Here is a 17,894-nt window from a genome sequence, read left to right on the forward strand (position 1 = left end):
TTTTGTACTGCCTTGGGAGGAGTAGGGAGGGGAAAAGGGGAAATGGGAAACCTAATGATGATTTTCTAAGTAGAAACATGGGCATAATTTCTAAATATCGAGATGTTTAACGAGCAAAGTTGCTCTGTTTCGTTGTTTAGGGTGAGTTCTAGGAGCAAAATTCCTCCCATGAAAGTCAAAATTAAAAACGACGACGTTTTTCGAATTCAGCGAGGAATTTTAATCAATTTTGATAGGTCACACCAATATTTTTCAGATAAACGTTCTTGAAGTAATTCGTGAGGGGAAAGAGGGGGTGAGATTTTGGGAAAAAATTTTTGAATCAAAATCATGATCCAAGTGAAAAATAAAATTTATGTTCAGGCATGAAAAGGTGTTTGCCTGTTTGGTTTCACAACTCAGATTGCGTTTTGAGAGCTAAATGCCACCAAATGGGTCGAAATGAAAAATGGTCGCAATTTTTGATTTCAGCGCGAAATTTTAAACTATTTTGATAGGTCACATCGATATTCCCAAATAAATATTTGAACATATCATGATCCAGGGGGAGAGGAGGGATGGCCACTTGGCCAGATCACAAACTTCGTGCAAGTGTTTTTTTTGGCCGTTTTGCTTGAAATTGTCTCGTCTGATAATATTGAACATTTTTTTCGTACTTTAATCATCACCAATCAACAGAAGTACTCTACCTTCGAAAAATGGTCAAAAATGCATTAAAATTGCATTCTAAAAAGCAATAAAATGCAATTTTGCAAGCTATCAAACTTCGTGCAAGTGTTTTTTGGCCGTTTTGCTGGAAATTGTCCTGTCTGATAATATCGAACATTTTTTGAACTTTAATCCACCAATCAACAGAAATATTCCACCTTCGAAAATGGTCAAAAATGCAGTAAAATTGCATTCTAAAAAGCACAATTTAGCAAGCTATTAAACTTCGTGCAAATGTTTTTTTGGCCGTTTTGCTGGAAATTGTCCTGTCTGATAATATCGAACATTTTTTGAACTTTAATCCACCAATCAACAGAAATATTCCACCTTCGAAAATGGTCATTGCATTCTAAAAAGCAATAAAATGCAATTTAGCAAGCTATCAAACTTCGTGCAAGTGTTTTTTTGACCGTTTTGCTTGAAATTGTCTCGTCTGATAATATTGAACATTTTTTTTGGACTTTAATTATCACCAATCAACAGAAGTACTCCACCTTCGAATGGTCAAAAATGCAGTAAAATTGCATACTAAAAGGCAATAAAATGCAATTTCGCAAGCTATCGTGAAAAAAGTCACATATTTAACAATAGGAGAGGTACTTACTCGTCACGAACCACTTCAGGTTTTGTGGTTCGTTTGTGTGAAATACCCAAAATCTTATGCTTTATGATTCTGGCAGCACTCTTGAATATACTCGTAGGTACCAATTGAAAAAAATGACCAAAATCAAATTGTGAAGCTCTTTTTTGTCAATTGTTCGTTCCTAGGTCAATGGATTGTGGACTGGTCTAGTTCAAAAATACTCCTGCAGGAAATACAAAAAATTGAGCTCTTGGGAAATGGTGTTTCCAATATTTTTTTTCTGCCCATGGGAGCTGAAATTTAAAAAAGAATTATTACTTAGGTACTAGATACTTTTTTTCATTTTCTTCCACATTGGACAATGTCCCTAGTTGAGCTTGTACCTCAAAATGGCCCCACAAAAGGAATGAAAAGAAATAAATTCGTAACGATTAAAATTTCTCATTCGTAAAATTTGATCAATTTTTCTTTATCGAACGTTTTTTTCATCAAATTTTCAAATAGATACCTAAAAAAATATTTTTCTATTCTTTCTATCAACATATTTTCGAGCTCCTGATCAAAGGACCTCCTCCCCTCCCCTCAACAACGACTAGGGATCCCTGACACAAGCAGCCCTCACAATGGCGAATGGAAAACTAAAAAAAAAAAACATAGTTTAATAAAATGACAGAGTTTTGTCTTCTGATCTCATTAAATGAGTAATGAAAAAATTTACATTTTTTTCCACCTACAACATGCACAGGCAATTTTTCTATCTTGGACCAATCTTTTGAGAAAAAAAAAAAAAAAAACGATGAAAAAACTGCAATTTTGAAAGACACATACTACGCCCTCCCCTCTCCCTTTCTGATGGCCTGAGCACAAGTGGCAAGCTACACTCATCCGTGGCAGGTGTCCAGAGAATGATTTCTGCCATATTTACATGCAAAAAGTTTACTCGGTCGTATAATCTGAATTATCTAAATGAAATTCAAAAATCACGTAAAAAAAATAGTATGGTTCGGTATCGAAAGAATTTGTCATAAAAATCAGAAAGATATTACGACGACGATGATGATATAAAAAACACGTTTAAATATAGAAAAAAAATCACATTAATCGAAATTTCAACAAATTCCAGTCTTCCTGGAAAATTCTTGAAACGCGAACATCCAGCGGTGAAAAAAATTACCATATTTAATTGCCCCTGAGGATTGATTTTGGCGCGAATCACGCGTCTTGACTGGTTTTGGCGCCAAAACTAGATTATACGAGTATAAAATAGTATCTGGTATAGTAAATTGGCCAATTAGCCTGGGATTTCGAGGTATTGGACATTTCTTCGACTAATTCCGATGATAAATTAACACCAGAAGAGAATTATTTCATAATACAAATTTTTTCAAAAAATGAAAAGTGAAATTCCATTAGCGTTGGCGTCTATTTTGAATACTACGTTCTACTCGTACCTACTTCGTAATCCATACAAAACCGTCGAGAAAACCAATCCATTATACACAAAAACGATTCTACATAGGTATTAATTTCGTACACAATCGGTGCAGTGCAACTTTTAACGTCTCACTTAATTTCACCAAATCCAAATCTCCTCGTATTCTGTTATCGTTCGCTTTTAATCTGAGAAATTCTGGCCAAGTTAAGCCCAGCCAGACGTTTACAATACGTTAATCCTCGTACATAACCTTGCGAACATCGGGCCATCTGTGAAAAAAATATACAAGACGAGATAGGCAGCCGACCGAGGACCGACGCAGGTTGGTGAAATAAAGAGATTTTTACCTGTAACCGAAATGTGTGCATTTCAAAAGAAACCCATCCGAGAGCCGAGTGATGTGGGTGCTGCAGACAGAAGCTGGAGTTGGAGATGCAACGCACCTGGCTCAGAACGTTGACAGGTCGTCTCTCATATGTGAAAGAACCTGAAAGCGAAAAAAAAAACATAGGTTAGATAGGCATAGGTAAGGTACCAGGTAGATAACAATATCTTTATAGTTTGCGCACTTTTTCCAGCTATTGTAGTAATTGCAGCAATAGCATTCAACTCGAGCCTATTGTATAACCATATGGAATCGTTCATAGCTATTACCTGATCCCGAATACGATAGTATAGGTAAAGCTACCGAATTTTTTCCTATTTAGTCTAAATACGATCGATTTCGCGAGCAATATTCCCAGAGAGATTTCGCAACAACATTTCAATGTTTGCAATTGCAATCGACGAACGAACGAACGCGCCAAAAAAACCTTGAAAATGACACCTGCGAGTTGCGACTGCGAATATGTACGTGAAACTTTCGCTTTTCAAGTGTCATACACTAAATACACATATCGTCTCGCTGCCTCCGCACCATCGCTTTCATTAGGTTCGAAAATTTACAATTCGTCATGGGCTGGTACACGTATAGAAAGAGAGAGAGGTACCTCACCTAGACCTATACTCGTCGCACGTGTTTTTTAAATCATTCTGCAACTTAATGCCTGTATGTCGGGTACACGAACCACGAACCATGTACGATGATGATACGACAGCAAAATTTTTTTTCTCTCTCGACGATCGTCGATAATTTACCGCGAATGTTCATGACAGTCAAACCATCGAACGGTTTAATATGGTATACGCGAAACTCCTGTATACGAGTATAAGGTATTCCTGGGTCACCTGACTGTTTTTTTTTTGTCAACGTACAAAATCCTATATAGGTAGGTATGGGTATAAATTACCATTTGCATAAGATTGGTAGCTTCGTAGCTTCGTTACGCTTCGTTGGAAAAAAATTAATTTAAATGTAGCGTGTCTCCGATTAAATTTATCGAATTATAAATGCATACTCGCGTATATTTATATAAATCTGGGTAGTTTGTCAAGCAATAAGATCGAGTAGTAAAAAAATTTTCTCAATTTTAAAACGAATGTTGAGTGTTTTCACTGCGTTAATTTTATTCACACTTCACAAATCCGGAATAAATTAGTTGGAGATGTCAATTTGAGTGGATTTAGAATCAAAACATTAGAAACGAGTATCATTTTAAAGAAGCTGTGAAAGGCAGGTAGGAACTCGTAGTTTAGAAACACGTCATACTGCCAATTTTCATATAGTCAACTTCGTACCTATTTGAAATTCACTTCTCTGAATTTAAATCTATGTTTTAGAGCTGAAAAACTCAACGTGACAACAGAATTTTTAAAATGAACGAAATACTAGTGTAATATGTACACTTATTTTTCAAATCTCCCGATTCATCACAAGTCTGACAAGATCTTCATTCCAATCTCCTATACCAACACAGTTCATTTCAATTTTTCAGTCTAAAAATTCTTCAATCACGTGATTTTTCTTCGTGTTCAAATAAGTTTGGGGTACCTCAATAATTTTTATACACATTACTGACATTACAGTACCTATTTTGAGATTTTGATAAAGAAGCCCCATCTTCTTACACTCAAACCAATTTAGATTAAAAATTAAGTCGGAATTACAGACACTCGAGGGAAAGGAATCTTTGCAATTTTGACACAGCGATTTATTAGAAATCGAACCCCCTCCAGCTTTCCTTTCTTTTCTCACCAAAAATACCATTTTTTTCAAAAATGCAGGCATCTTCATTAAATTCTGAAAATAAAAAAGGACTTCTAGGAACATTTTCCACTAGAAAAATGACCAAAGGAAGACCTTCAAGTTCATATTCCAACTCAGGAAAGAAATATTTCTGGGGAGGTCAATTTGCAATCAACCACTGAATTCATTTTTCTGATTTTGATGCTTTTAGATTTGAATAGATACCTATAAAAATTTCTCAAAAATTTCAATTTCAGAAAAGGAAAGCAAAATAGCTCGAGCAAAGCGATGTGAAAAGCTTAGAAATTTTCTAATTCAAGAGGTTTTAAAAAAATAGTATTTTTGATGTCAGAATTTGAGTTTTCTGAATTCAATACTTCAGATTCAAATAGGTGCCTACAAACTTTTAGAAAAATTCTTCAAATTGACCCGATCAAAGAAATGCGAAACCTCCCAAAAATTCATAATTCAAGAAATGAAACAACATATTTTTACTAGATATGATTCAATTTTCTATCCTTAAAATTGAAAAAAAAAGTTGAATGAGTATTTACCAAATAAAATATACCCAATGCAGAAAAAAGAGCAGCAATTTCGCCAGAGCGAAGCACGAAAAAAAACTTTTGAAAAATTGTGTTTCGAGAACTGAAAGGAAATTGATTTTGATCTGACAAAAAAAATTCAAACTTTATCACAAGTTTACCGATTTTTTTCAAGGCCTAAAAGTAATCATCATTTTTTGGATGGAAATTGTGAAAATAAAAACCTAAAAAAGACTTTCAAGGACCAAGATGGACCATTTTAAAATGCCTGAATTAGTCTAAAAAAAATATTATTCATGTCCTGAAGTTTTTTTTTCTTTTTTTTACTATACTTTTTGGTCAATCTTTTCCCCAGAAATTTACCATTTTCATCAATTTTCACAAAAATACTCAGTTTGAAAAAATTAGATTTTTTTGATTTTGACAAAGTAATTGTAATTTCATATTTGGATTTTAAAATATTTTTTACAACTTGATCACGGAATTTTTTCGGAAGTCACCTGCACTTTTTCAATACCTTTTTACAATACAAAACTTTTAGAAATCGACAAATTAAACTCCGTTCCCCTCCTCTCCCTAATTCTTCGCTGGGGTTTCTTCATTTTTTCACCCTTTTTTGCCTCAAAATCAGCAATTTGTAATTTCTCAAAAAATACAGAATTTGGATATTTTTTTAAAAATCAATTTTTATAATTTTTTCCAATTTTTAATCAAAAAATAAACAATTTAACCAATTTTCTAAAATGAACATTTATATTAATCTTTTCAAAAATAAGCAATTTTCTCAATTTTCTCAATTTTTTGCGAGTAATAGATACCTACTATTTTAAAAAATGAAATGAACAATTCATGAAATTTTTCAAAAAAATATTTAGTTTTTTACATTTTTTTTTGCCAACTTTTCTGTACATTTTTGACTTGACTCACTACTTCTTCACTGGGTACCGTTTTATCTACATAATTTTCAAGAATTGTTCAATTCGAACCCTCCTCTTCCCCTTCCCCAAAAAAATATCAACTTCTTTTTCTGATCAAAATTCAAAAACTTGAAAAGTGCATTGAAGCAACATAATCAATATTGTCATTAATTCGAAGATTCTGAAGTCAATATTTACCCAATTAACCCATTTTTTCTAATCGACTCCTCTGAGTCCTGCTCCTCCCTCTACCAGAGGCCCAAACTCAGTTCAAGTACAAAAAAAAATCAAAATGACATGGGATGCATCATTGGTACGATTTATGAAGATGCTGAATTCAAATATACTTATACTCATTTTTGGAATTAAGACTTTTCAGTACCCTCTACCCTTTTCCCAATTTGAGAAAAAACTCAAAAAATTACGAAAATGTGACGATACATGTTGATTTTATTGAGCCAGAATATTTGTATATTTTTCAAACACGACCCTTCGGTGCCCTCCCAGCGCTCAAATTTATAAAAAAAAAAAACAAAAAAAAAACGAAAAGGTGCAAAAAAAGATGAATAAGATGTACCTAACCTATTGATTCCAGATGGGAACAGGGGACCAATTCATACTGAAGACAATGTACCTATCTGAATAATAATTTAATCAATTTTGAAACTTAACGCTCTGGGCTCTGAAAGTGGCCAAAATATATTTGCCAATTACATTTTTGCATTTTTCGTACTTTTTTCAGAATCTGTCACCCAGAAGTCACCAGGCAGTCAGAAATTTTTTTTCCATGTTTTGATGACTTCTTGGTGACTGATTCACCAAAAATCACCAGTAAAAAATCGATCACACATGGTCACTGCTTGGTGAATCTGTCACCAAGAAGTCACCAGGCTGTCATGCAAATATAAATTTTCTATGTTTTGGTGACTTTTTGGTGACTGATTCACCAAAAGTCACCAAGTACAAAATCGATCACATATGGTCACTACGAGGGGAAAATTTGAAAAATAAGTATCCAAGTACATATTTCAATTCAGCATTCTGTTGAGAAGAAAAAAAACACCACCGAAACACTATTCAACCACATCCAAACTCACTCTTCAATTTACAAGAAGTTCGCATGTTCCAGATTTCCAAAGGCACGATCATTTTTTCAAATAAAAAAGACCAGCATCAATCTCTCAATACCAGAAATAACATGTTCGATACACAAAACCCAAATTTATCGTACCCTGAATGGGGAAAAAAAATCACCATAACAAAAACGAACCTCTCGATAATCATCCCAAAAAGACGATCACGGTCCATTTCTATTCATCCTCGGACATATTTTTCGTAACGTTATCGATCACCTATCCTTAGAGAATCGCCTACCTTAACTATTGAATAGCATTACGTCTTTTCACCAGCACCACGAATAACATTGAACACGAACAGGTTACAATTAGACTTTGGAAAATATAAAAAATATTTCCGCCTAGTGCACCTTATTTGGGGCTATTATTTGTGATTTTTATGAAAATAATCTGAAATTATTTCCCTTCTTCTATTCATCGCATCTACTCTAATAGCTCTACGATTCGAATTCATTTTCTCTCAAATCTTTTATGTACTTTCGTTCGATTAATTCTTTTATCCTATTTTTTCGAATACACGTTTATATGGTACACGTATGTAGTAAGAGGCGCAGGTTCGTGTGTTTAGAAAAATAGCGTTTGAAACCTTTTTTTTTTTATAGCACCGAGAACCGGTCTCTACTATGTATTATAACAGTTTTCTGCTACCGGGCTTTTTCCCCTATTTTTTTTTATTACGAGTACGAGGGCGAGGAGCATTCTTCTACACTGATTTACCTGTTACCTATACGTCAAACGTATTACAACAGCGAAGAAAAAAATAATAATAAATAAGAATAAAAAATTAACGAAATTATAATGATAATAGAAAAAAGAAAAAAGGAGATCGTTGTCAGTGAAATGATTATACTCGTATAGGCTACTCTGGCACGCAGATCTCCGACTAGTTTACATGACGAGAAAAATAATTGTGGGTTTTACTTACATAATTTTCCTTCCTTAAACCCGCATAATTTGCGGTTAAGAAACACTCTTATTTCTCTATACCGTGATTAGAAGTATATACAAAGTTATTTATTTTCCGCTTCTGGAATCCATATTGAATATTGATAATGTAAATTTTTCAACCAACTAGTAAAAAATATGGAAATATCTCCTACGTATATTTTTTTCACTCTGGAGGTGCCTTTTTCCATTCCATTTTCTGTCTCCTTCTCTCTCTCTGATATCTTTCCAATATACTCGTATTTCTCTTTTTACGTGGAAAACTTCCTGTTTGCATTGGAACCAGTTTTCTCCCTGACGTTTCAGGTGATTAGCTTAAAACATTTGCAACATGATAATATTATTATAAAGAGCTCGGTGCTCGTTACGCGCATATAGGCCATGAATACCTATTTACTTACTACCGGATCTAATGGTCTCGACGAATGGAAAATTACCGACGAAATAGCGCCAATTTAAGTCGGGAGACGTCGGACGCCCATTTTATAGGTTAATTGAATAATTAAACCGATTATCTGGTAACATGAAAGTAGGACGAATATCATTTGTATGGAGAATTTTAAATTGAATGTTCCCCCATATTAACTTATTTATATCGGAGGATCGCTGGAGACATTTTTCATAAATTACGTAATACGATAAGAAATAACAGATAATAATGAGGATATGCAGGCGGACGACTCGAACATTAAAGATTTCTCTTCCCTCCATTTCCCTCTGCTTCTAAAACTCGTGGAAATTACCGTTCCCAAGAAAAAGAATAACATTGAAACATTATTATTGGCATATTTTATGCCAGCTTTAGCATAATTTCAAATCATTTATGACGAAAAATATTTTCAAAAATTATGCCAAATATGGTAAATAGATGTCTGAAAAATCATTTTTCATTCTATGTAAATTGAAAAAATATTTCATTTTACACAAAACTACACCAAAAATGATCACAAACAAAAAGTCGCAGAAATCAGAAAATGTCGCAAAATTTATCACATCTCCGTCTCGATTGAAACGTCAACAAAAAGTTTGAGCCCATTTTTTTCCATTCGCCACATCGTAAATCCCTAATTTATTTTATACCCTCATCTGAATAATTTTTGACAAAAAGTAAAATTATGAAACGACAACACTGTCTATGTGATTCGTGTCACGTGAAATACCTATAGTTTTCAAAACAACATTTACAGCAACAGTTTAATCAAAATTATTCAGCTCCACGCTGTGAAAATAGTAGGGGGGCTTTAAAACATCATAAAACTTGGCCAGTGAAATCGCTCGATAATTTTCTGTAATGATCTGAATTTCTCATTTTATGTACGAGTATTTTCAGTGTATACTACATAATAAGTAACGATGCACAGGTGGAAAATTAGCACATGCGAGAAGTACTACACGGGACAGGAAAGAAGTATTATTTTTCGGATATACCGATGGACTCTTTAAAATTGTATATTTACGCATTTATTTACATATTAAGAGGAATATTAATACTTTGTAGTATTTACAGTAATTATAATTAGGACCAACTTCCTACAAATACCGTTTCTCGCTACCGGAGTGGCAGAGTGTGAGGCTCATTTTACCAGAAGTCTTGCACACTCCACGAACAGAATAACAAAAATAATGGTCATTAATCTTATTAGGTGAGTTAAGTGTCTGTGATATGACGGTAGGGGAAGGAGAGGGAGGGAAAGAAAAAAACGATTTGGATTTATTCTGTCAAAAAACACTTGCTGCAAGGCATTAAAATTATTCATTATTCTTGATTTCGGAAATTTAAACAAGAAGCGTATTTTTCCATTCGTTTAATGATGAATCAAAATCAAAAGCCGTCCCATTTGAAATAAAATACTTCAGATTAATTCGCAGTTTCATAAAGATAGAAAAAAAGACTTCATAAAGAAGAGGAGGAGCAATAGGTAAGTCGAATACTGTGATTTCACGAGAAATAATTTCAACAAGAGCTTTGAAAAGTTTACTTGATCCTGAAATACTATTTTCCATAAGAAATACAAAAAACTCACTAGATGACTTCTGGTGAATCTGTCACCAAGAAGTCACCAGAATTCAGCAAGGAGTCACCAGACATTCAAAAAAAATTTTCAAATGGTCCGAGGACATTCTGGTGGGGCTTTCACCAACAATTCACCATAAAAAAGACAAAAAACCACCTTCGTGACTTCTGGTAAATCTGTCACCAAAAAGTCACCAAAATTCATCAAGAGAATGTCGTCACGACCCATAGAATTTTTTTTGGAATTTCTGGAATCCTGGTGACTTCTTGGTGGCAGATTCACCAGAAGTCACCAAGTGGGTTTATTGTCTTCTTTAAGACGAATTGTTGGTGAAAAAAACCACCAGAAGGTCCTCATGACCCTAGAAATTATTTTTGAATGTCTGGTGATTCGTTGGTGAATTCAGTGACAGATTCACCAGAAGTCACCAAGTGTGTTTTTTGTCTTTTTTATGGCAAATAGTTGGTGACGAAATCACTAGAATGTTCTCATTGCCCTTGAAAGGCTTTCTAATGTCTGGTGACCCCTTGGCGAATCCTGGTGAATCCCGGTGACATATTCACCAGAAGTCACCAAGTAAGTTTTTGACTTTTTTTCATGATGAAAAAATCACCAGGAATGCCTGGTGACTCCTTGACGAATTCTGGTGACTTCTTGGTGTCAGATTCACCAAAAGTCACCAAGTGGAGTTTTGTCTTTTTTATGGAAAATAGTTGGTGAAGATTAGATTGTTCTCATGGCCCTTGAAATGTTTTTTTAATGTCTGGTGACTCCTTGTTGAATCCTGGTGACAGATTCACCAGAAGTCATCAAGTGAGTTTTTGACTTTTTTAAAGGTGAATTTATGTTAGAAAATCACAAGAATCTCCTCAGAGTCTTTGAAATTTTTGTTGAGTGTCTGGCAACTTCTTGGAGAATTCTGGTGACTTTTGGTGACAGATTCACCAGAAGTCACCAAATGGGTTTATTATCATTTTGAACAGAAATTGCTGGTGAAAAAACCAGTAGAATGTTCTCAGGACCTTTAAAAATATTTTTGAGTGTCTGGTGAATCCTGGTGACTTCTGGTGACAGATTCACCAGAAGTCACAAAGGAAGTTTTTTGACTTTTTTAAAGATGAATTTATGGCGAAAAAATCACAAGAATGCCCTCAGAGCTGTTGATAATTTTTTTTAGTGTGCGGTGAATCCTTTGTGAATGTTGGTGACTTCTGGTGACAGATTCACCAGAATGTCCTAATGAACTCAGAAATTGTGTGCGAATATCTGATGACTCCTTGGTGAATCCTGATGACAGATTCACCAGAAGTCACCAGGTAAGTTTTTAACTTTTTTTCAGGCGAATTTGTGGGAATTTATGGCGAATGAATCACGAGAATGTCCTCAGAGTCTTTGAAAATTTTTCTGGGTGTCCAGTAACTCCTTTGTGAATCCTTGTGACTTCTGGTGACAGATTCACCAAAAGTCACCAAGTCAGTTTTTGACTTTTTTTCAGCTGAATTCATGTTGAAAAAAATCACCAGAATGCCCTAATGACCTCAGAAATTGTTTTCGAATATCTGGTGACTCCTTGGTGAATCCTGGTGACTTCTGGTGATAGATTCACCAGAAGTCACCAAATGGGGTTATTGTCATTTTCAACACGAATTGCTGGTGAGAAAACCACCAGAATGTTCTCAGGTCCTTTAAAAATATTTTTGGTGTCCGGTGACTCCTTGGTGAATTCTGGTGACTTATCGGTGACAGATTCGCCAGAAGTCATCATGTGCGTTTTTGACTTTTTTAACGAAATGTTGATGAAAAAACCACTAGAATGTCCTCAAGCCAAGGCGTCCACTATCAATCTGACAACCATTTGCTATAACAATGAAAAACTCAATCTTTGGAGGAGGAGGGGGTTGGTTGAAGCTCAAATTTTGAAAAACTTCAATGCGGGTGTAATCAAACTAGTGCTTTCGAGAAGCCCAGTTTTGTGTTTGGGATAAATCGGTTCTCAAAATCAGAATCATCGCCTTTGAAAAAAAAAATACTGATCATTTTTTAGGAACTTGAGGGATTTTCAACCCCTCCCTTCCGTTTAACGGGTCAATTTTTAGAAGATAACTCGACAAATGCAATATTATGATGAGAAAACATAGGTACCTCAAAGGATTACTTCGAGGTTCAAATTTGGAAAAGCCGATAGAAAGTGCAAGGTCCATTTCGACCTGAGGCCAACCTCTGCCGAAAAGTCAGAAATCATTTCGATTTCGCGTTTCGATGAATGACGACTGGTTGGAACAAAGTGGGAGGGGGGGAGGCGGAGTACGACTATCATATCGCAAGGACGTTTATCTAAAGCGTTAAATTTCGGCTGAATGCTTAAACAAACGGATACGGACGATTAAATTTCAGGAATGCGTATACATAGGTGCTTTTGACTAAGAATAGCAACCGAACTGAACGTCGTGAACCGAACCGAAAATGGCCAGGTGTATGCAGCACGTGGAAGATTTTCGGTTCACGGTGCCATGCGATGAGATGGAGAAATGCACAATAGAAAATTGTCAGCGTGGGGTTTAGATACATTCTTGCGCTTTCCTTTTATTCGTTCGCGGTATCGGTTGTATTTTTTTCTCGGCCTTTTTTTTCGCCAAACGGCGAGAGGTGACATATCAATGGAGTTCGGCACAGCCGCTCGATTCCCGCCAAGTTCTTTATCGCCATCGATGGTATATGGTAGGTACTTGTGTTTAATATCATAAATTCCGACCGATCGAAACGCGTGAAAATGAGCGCGCGACAAGTACCTCTCTCGCAGCAGTCGGTGGTTTCGCCGACGACGACGTAAGGTGATTTCCTTTCATTTCTCAAAAATGATGGTGCGTGAAAAGAAGTCAGCGAGCGAGGTGCGATGTCTTCGAGTGATTTATGGCCGGTAATGGCGAAGCCGAAGCGTGCGTTTTTAATTGATAAAATTTCTTAGTAAAGTACCTACCTTCCTACCTACGGAACGAGAAATTCATCATCGATTTTTCAGAGTCGCTTGGTGACCCATTATCGAGTCGATAACGATAATACAAATCGTAAAAGAATATGAGAGACAAAAGTTGTCACCATAAAGTACCTACTGGTGTCGAGAACGTGTACTTAATTTTATTTGCTTACTACAACACGGTAGCCGGTAGCCGCAGCAGAAGTCGAAGGAAGATTACCTTGAAGTCGTTCGACTCGGACTTATGGAAGTGTACACATAGATACAATGTGTATAGTATCTTTTGTTCGAGTGTTACTCGAATAAATTGTTTCTCGGTGCATAAATTAATTCTATATAAGTTTGGTCTGTCGTCGTGACGCATTGGCGTGTGTGGTTTTCATTTCGTGTAGTTATCCTCTGAGAGACCTATTCAAGAAAGAAGACCAAAAGGGTATCCAGTTCGCTCATTATTACGAGTATTATTTGTGTTGATTTCATTGTGTGGCGGATTTGTTCAAATAAGAACATTGTTTGATTTTATGAACCTCGCGCTGTACATCTACAATATACCTTTCTTTGGTACTTTATGATCTTTGCTAAGTGGTTTATATGATCCCGCGTGTGTGCTCGTACCGTTTATGATCCTCTTCTCTATTGTCCAACTTGTATATGTATAATGTTCGGGGTAAAACGTGATTGTTCGTTTATTGACCAATCCATCAAACGTTTAATTGATTAGTGGAGTTTTTTTCTATATACGTTGCCCTATTGTGGGTGATAAGTTTGATGGCTCGGTTGTCTCGTAATTTGATGGATACGATGGTTGAACGACCTGTCTGTGTCTCTTCTCCATTCTGCCAGTGCCAGTCTCTCTTGCCTTAATGTCTAGGCGTATTCGTTCGAGTCCGAGATGTTGAATAGATTAATCAAGATCGATCAATGGATGAGCCGATTGCTCGTTATATTTTCCTGTACTCGGATATTTATTATACTCGGATTGTAAAAAATAATCGTTTGATAGGCTATTCGAACCAACGATTTATACGTATATTACGATTTTCTACGCGTCTAATTTTATAACATAATATGATGATAATGATGTATGTGATGTCATCGAAGGGTTTTCACAATTTTCAACTATGATTGTCTCGTCGAACGTCGAACGTCGATCTTTGATCGGATGTGAAACTAATTTACGTGCCTTTTTTGGGTGTTGATGGTGAATACGTGTACGAAAGATACGAGATGAATTTTAAGATTTCTCGAATGAGTTTCATATCACGTTGATGTAATCTGCCTCGTGTATTAGCGAAAAAATTAATTGGAAATTCCCCTTGTGAAATATTTCAAAGTCGGTTTCAGGTGGACTTCGGCTTGGCACCATTCATAGACCATCTACTGGGACGCAAAACAGGGAAATAGCATGATTTTTGAAAAATTCAAACAAATTTCTAATTTCAAAAGTTGGTTGCTAAAATTGTGAAAAAATTTTAATATTCATGTTAGAGCCTTTGAATTCGTGGCACTCAATCATGAAATGTACCTACTACCTAGTTATTTTTCTATCGCGATGTCCTGTTAGTCCTGCAGTTGTCCTTTTTTTTATGAGAATGTCCTGATTTTTCTCAATAAGACTTTCAATTTTCAATTTAGTTCCTTTTTCCCTTCTTACTGATAGGAGAAATTGCACCCCCCCCCCCGCCGATCCTCCGGGACAACTGTATTCTTAAAGGGGACACATGTACTAAAGCACATTTTAAAGCAAACTTGCCCAAAAAAAAGTTGGCCTTGCTTACAAAATGGCGATCATTTTGATTGACAGGTCAGCCGAAATCGCAGATTGTGCGTTTCAACATAGGATTTGCACGACATTTTTCAAACTTTACAACGGTAGATCGAAAGATCAAACAAAAATTTATCATCTGTCAAAATTTCAAGTGCTAAAGTACGTTTTTCGAGTTTTGATGAATTTTTAAAAATCCAATCTAAGCTAAAAATGAGGGAAAAAATCAAATTTTACCAAATTGACCAAGAAAGCTGAAAAAATTGAGATATACCCTATTTCAGACATGCCAAATCGATTGGAAAGGGACTCAACCCGTTTTAAGCAGTTCTGAAGCCTCCAGCAGATTTTTGAAACTTCAAATTTTCACAAAATTTCATCAAATGGAGATGGAAAGCTGAAATTTACTCTACACTCCAATTTTTACACCCTCTGAAGACGACTTCAGGTGGGTTCAAGCCATTTTAGAGCCTCCAGCGACTTTTTTGAAAATTACTGGAGCCTCCAGTAGATTTTTGAAACTTGAAAACTGAGATGGAGAGTCGAAATTCATTCTTGCAAACTAATTTCAATAAGCTACGAAGTTGACTGTTGGTGGATTTCAAGTCGTTTTGGAGCCTCCAACGACTTTTTGAAAGGTTGTATGGCATTTTTTTGGAAAATTGAAATTTCCTAAAAGTAGCTGGAAGCTTCAAAACCATTTGAAACCACCATGTAGTCTGCGAAGTAAATTTCATCTAGCCAACTCCATTTGATAAATTAATGTTACGGGAATTTTAAGTTTCAAAAATCTACTGGAAGCTCCAGTAATTTTCAAAAAAGTCGCTGGAGGCTCTAAAATGACTTGAACCCACCTGAAGTTGTCTTCAGAGGGTGTTAAAATTAGAGTGTACAGTAAATTTCAGCTTCCCATCTCCATTTGATGAAATTTTGTGAAAACATAAAGTTTCAAAAATCTGCTGGAGGCTTCAGAAATTTTCAAAAAGTCGCTGGAGGCTCCAAAACGACTTGAAATTCACCTGCAGTACTCCGTAGCGTATTGAGATTAGTTTTTAGAATAAATTTCAGCTTTACAACTCCAATTTGATGGAATTTTGTGAGAATTTCGAGTTTCAAAAATCTGCTGGAGGCTCCAGAACTGCTCAAAACAGGTTGAAACCGTTTCCAATCGATTTAGCATGTCGAAAATAGGGTATATCCCAAATTTCAGCTTGCTTGGTCAATTTGGTAAAATTTTGATTTTTTCCCTCATTTTTGGCTTGAATTGGATTTTCAAAAATTCACCAAAAATCGAAAAAAGGACTTTAGCACGTTGAAAAAATAATAATACTTAATTTCACTAAAAACATTCATAAAATATTAAACAATTTGAAAAACGAGAAATTGAGATAGTGAAAATACAACTCTCCTCCTCCCCCCCCCCTCAAAAAATATTGGAATACCCTTGAAGAAGTGAATTTACAAGTATTTTGACTTCTTTCTTCCTTTCCCAAAATAAAGTCGTAAACTGTTTGGTGAATGCTTCGCCCTTGAAAAATTGAAATTGGTGAAGGTATTTTTGACTTCTCCCCCCTCCCCCCTCAAAAAAAGCTGTAAGATGTTCAAATACATTGGAAAAGCGAACAATTGACGCGTAAAAAAAACTCCTATTTCAATAAAGAAATCGTAAAATGTTTGGAAAATGTCTCATTTCACTCCTGCTTTTTCATTTTGAAATTTTGTTAGATGTGTACCTTGTTTTCAAAATAAAATTGGTCAAATGTCGTCTCAATCGGCAACCATCGTTTTTGACCCTATCCCTCTGTCGCTCTTTCACGTTGGACTAATCTTTGGATTTTTTTTTTGTGATGAAGCTCATTGTCATTTTATCACAAAGATCTGTAGTGTCAAATTTGTGGAAGCCTGAAATAGTCTTGAAAGAGGTAGAGGGAGGTTGATGAGTAATAATGTGATGTCTGAAACCAGATTTTGTCTTGTGAGTCAGTACAAAACCTCTGAAATCAAAATTTCCGTCTTCAGATTTTTTGATTTTTGATAAATTTTTAAAACGTGTTATTAATGTTATTGAAGTCTTTCTCTTAATGTGAGTAGGTATTTTATTCACAAAATAGAGAGAAGTAGATAATTAGCCTCTTTGCTCTTCATCTCCTCTGCCCAAGACCCATGTAAGAGATTTGCCATAAAACTAAAAGAACTGCTATTTAGCTCTTCTAATTCAACAAAGGGAGGTGACAAATTTCAATTTTTATTTAAAACTACTATTTTTCTATGGGAATGATTTTAAAATGATCTGAAACCTCTTTTCCACCATAGAATTAGAATGAGCTTGTTTGGGCTCTCGACGTACATACGAGTATGTGCACATGGAATCTTTTGCAATTTGGATTCAAACCCCATCCTTTTCATTGAAATCGGCAATCGGCCTCTATCCCTTTCTCTTTCACCCTTCCTTTCACCTCCCACATAAGTCGATCGCGATTGATTCCAAACTCACAATCGAAATCCACCATATGCCATTTTATTGAAAATTTTTCAGGCATGCTGGTTGAATTTTCATACACTTTGATATTCATTATCGATAAAGGTTTCTGTTTATACCTGCGGCAATAGGCAACAGGCAACAGACGGGCACTCGAGAAAGGATTCGCAACTGAAACCATACCATACATACTCATACAAGATACATCGATAACATATGCTCCAGCATGAGCGGTCTGTTTAATTTTCCAAAACATACCTACAAAAATAT

General features: G+C 35.4%; 1 long non-coding RNA gene across 2 annotated transcripts in view; it reads right to left on the minus strand.

Moving 5' to 3' along the window:
* The window catches only part of LOC135843351 (uncharacterized), a 234,437-nt gene that overhangs the window by 163,012 nt on the left and 53,531 nt on the right, over positions 1-17,894 (minus strand). For both annotated transcript variants that reach the window (XR_010558308.1, XR_010558307.1), the window contains exon 2: positions 3,074-3,213. This is a non-coding gene — a long non-coding RNA (uncharacterized LOC135843351). The remainder of the gene's footprint in view (positions 1-3,073; positions 3,214-17,894) is intronic.

Source organism: Planococcus citri, chromosome 4 (assembly GCF_950023065.1).
Source record: "Planococcus citri chromosome 4, ihPlaCitr1.1, whole genome shotgun sequence".
Classification (NCBI taxonomy): Eukaryota; Metazoa; Arthropoda; class Insecta; order Hemiptera; family Pseudococcidae; genus Planococcus; species Planococcus citri.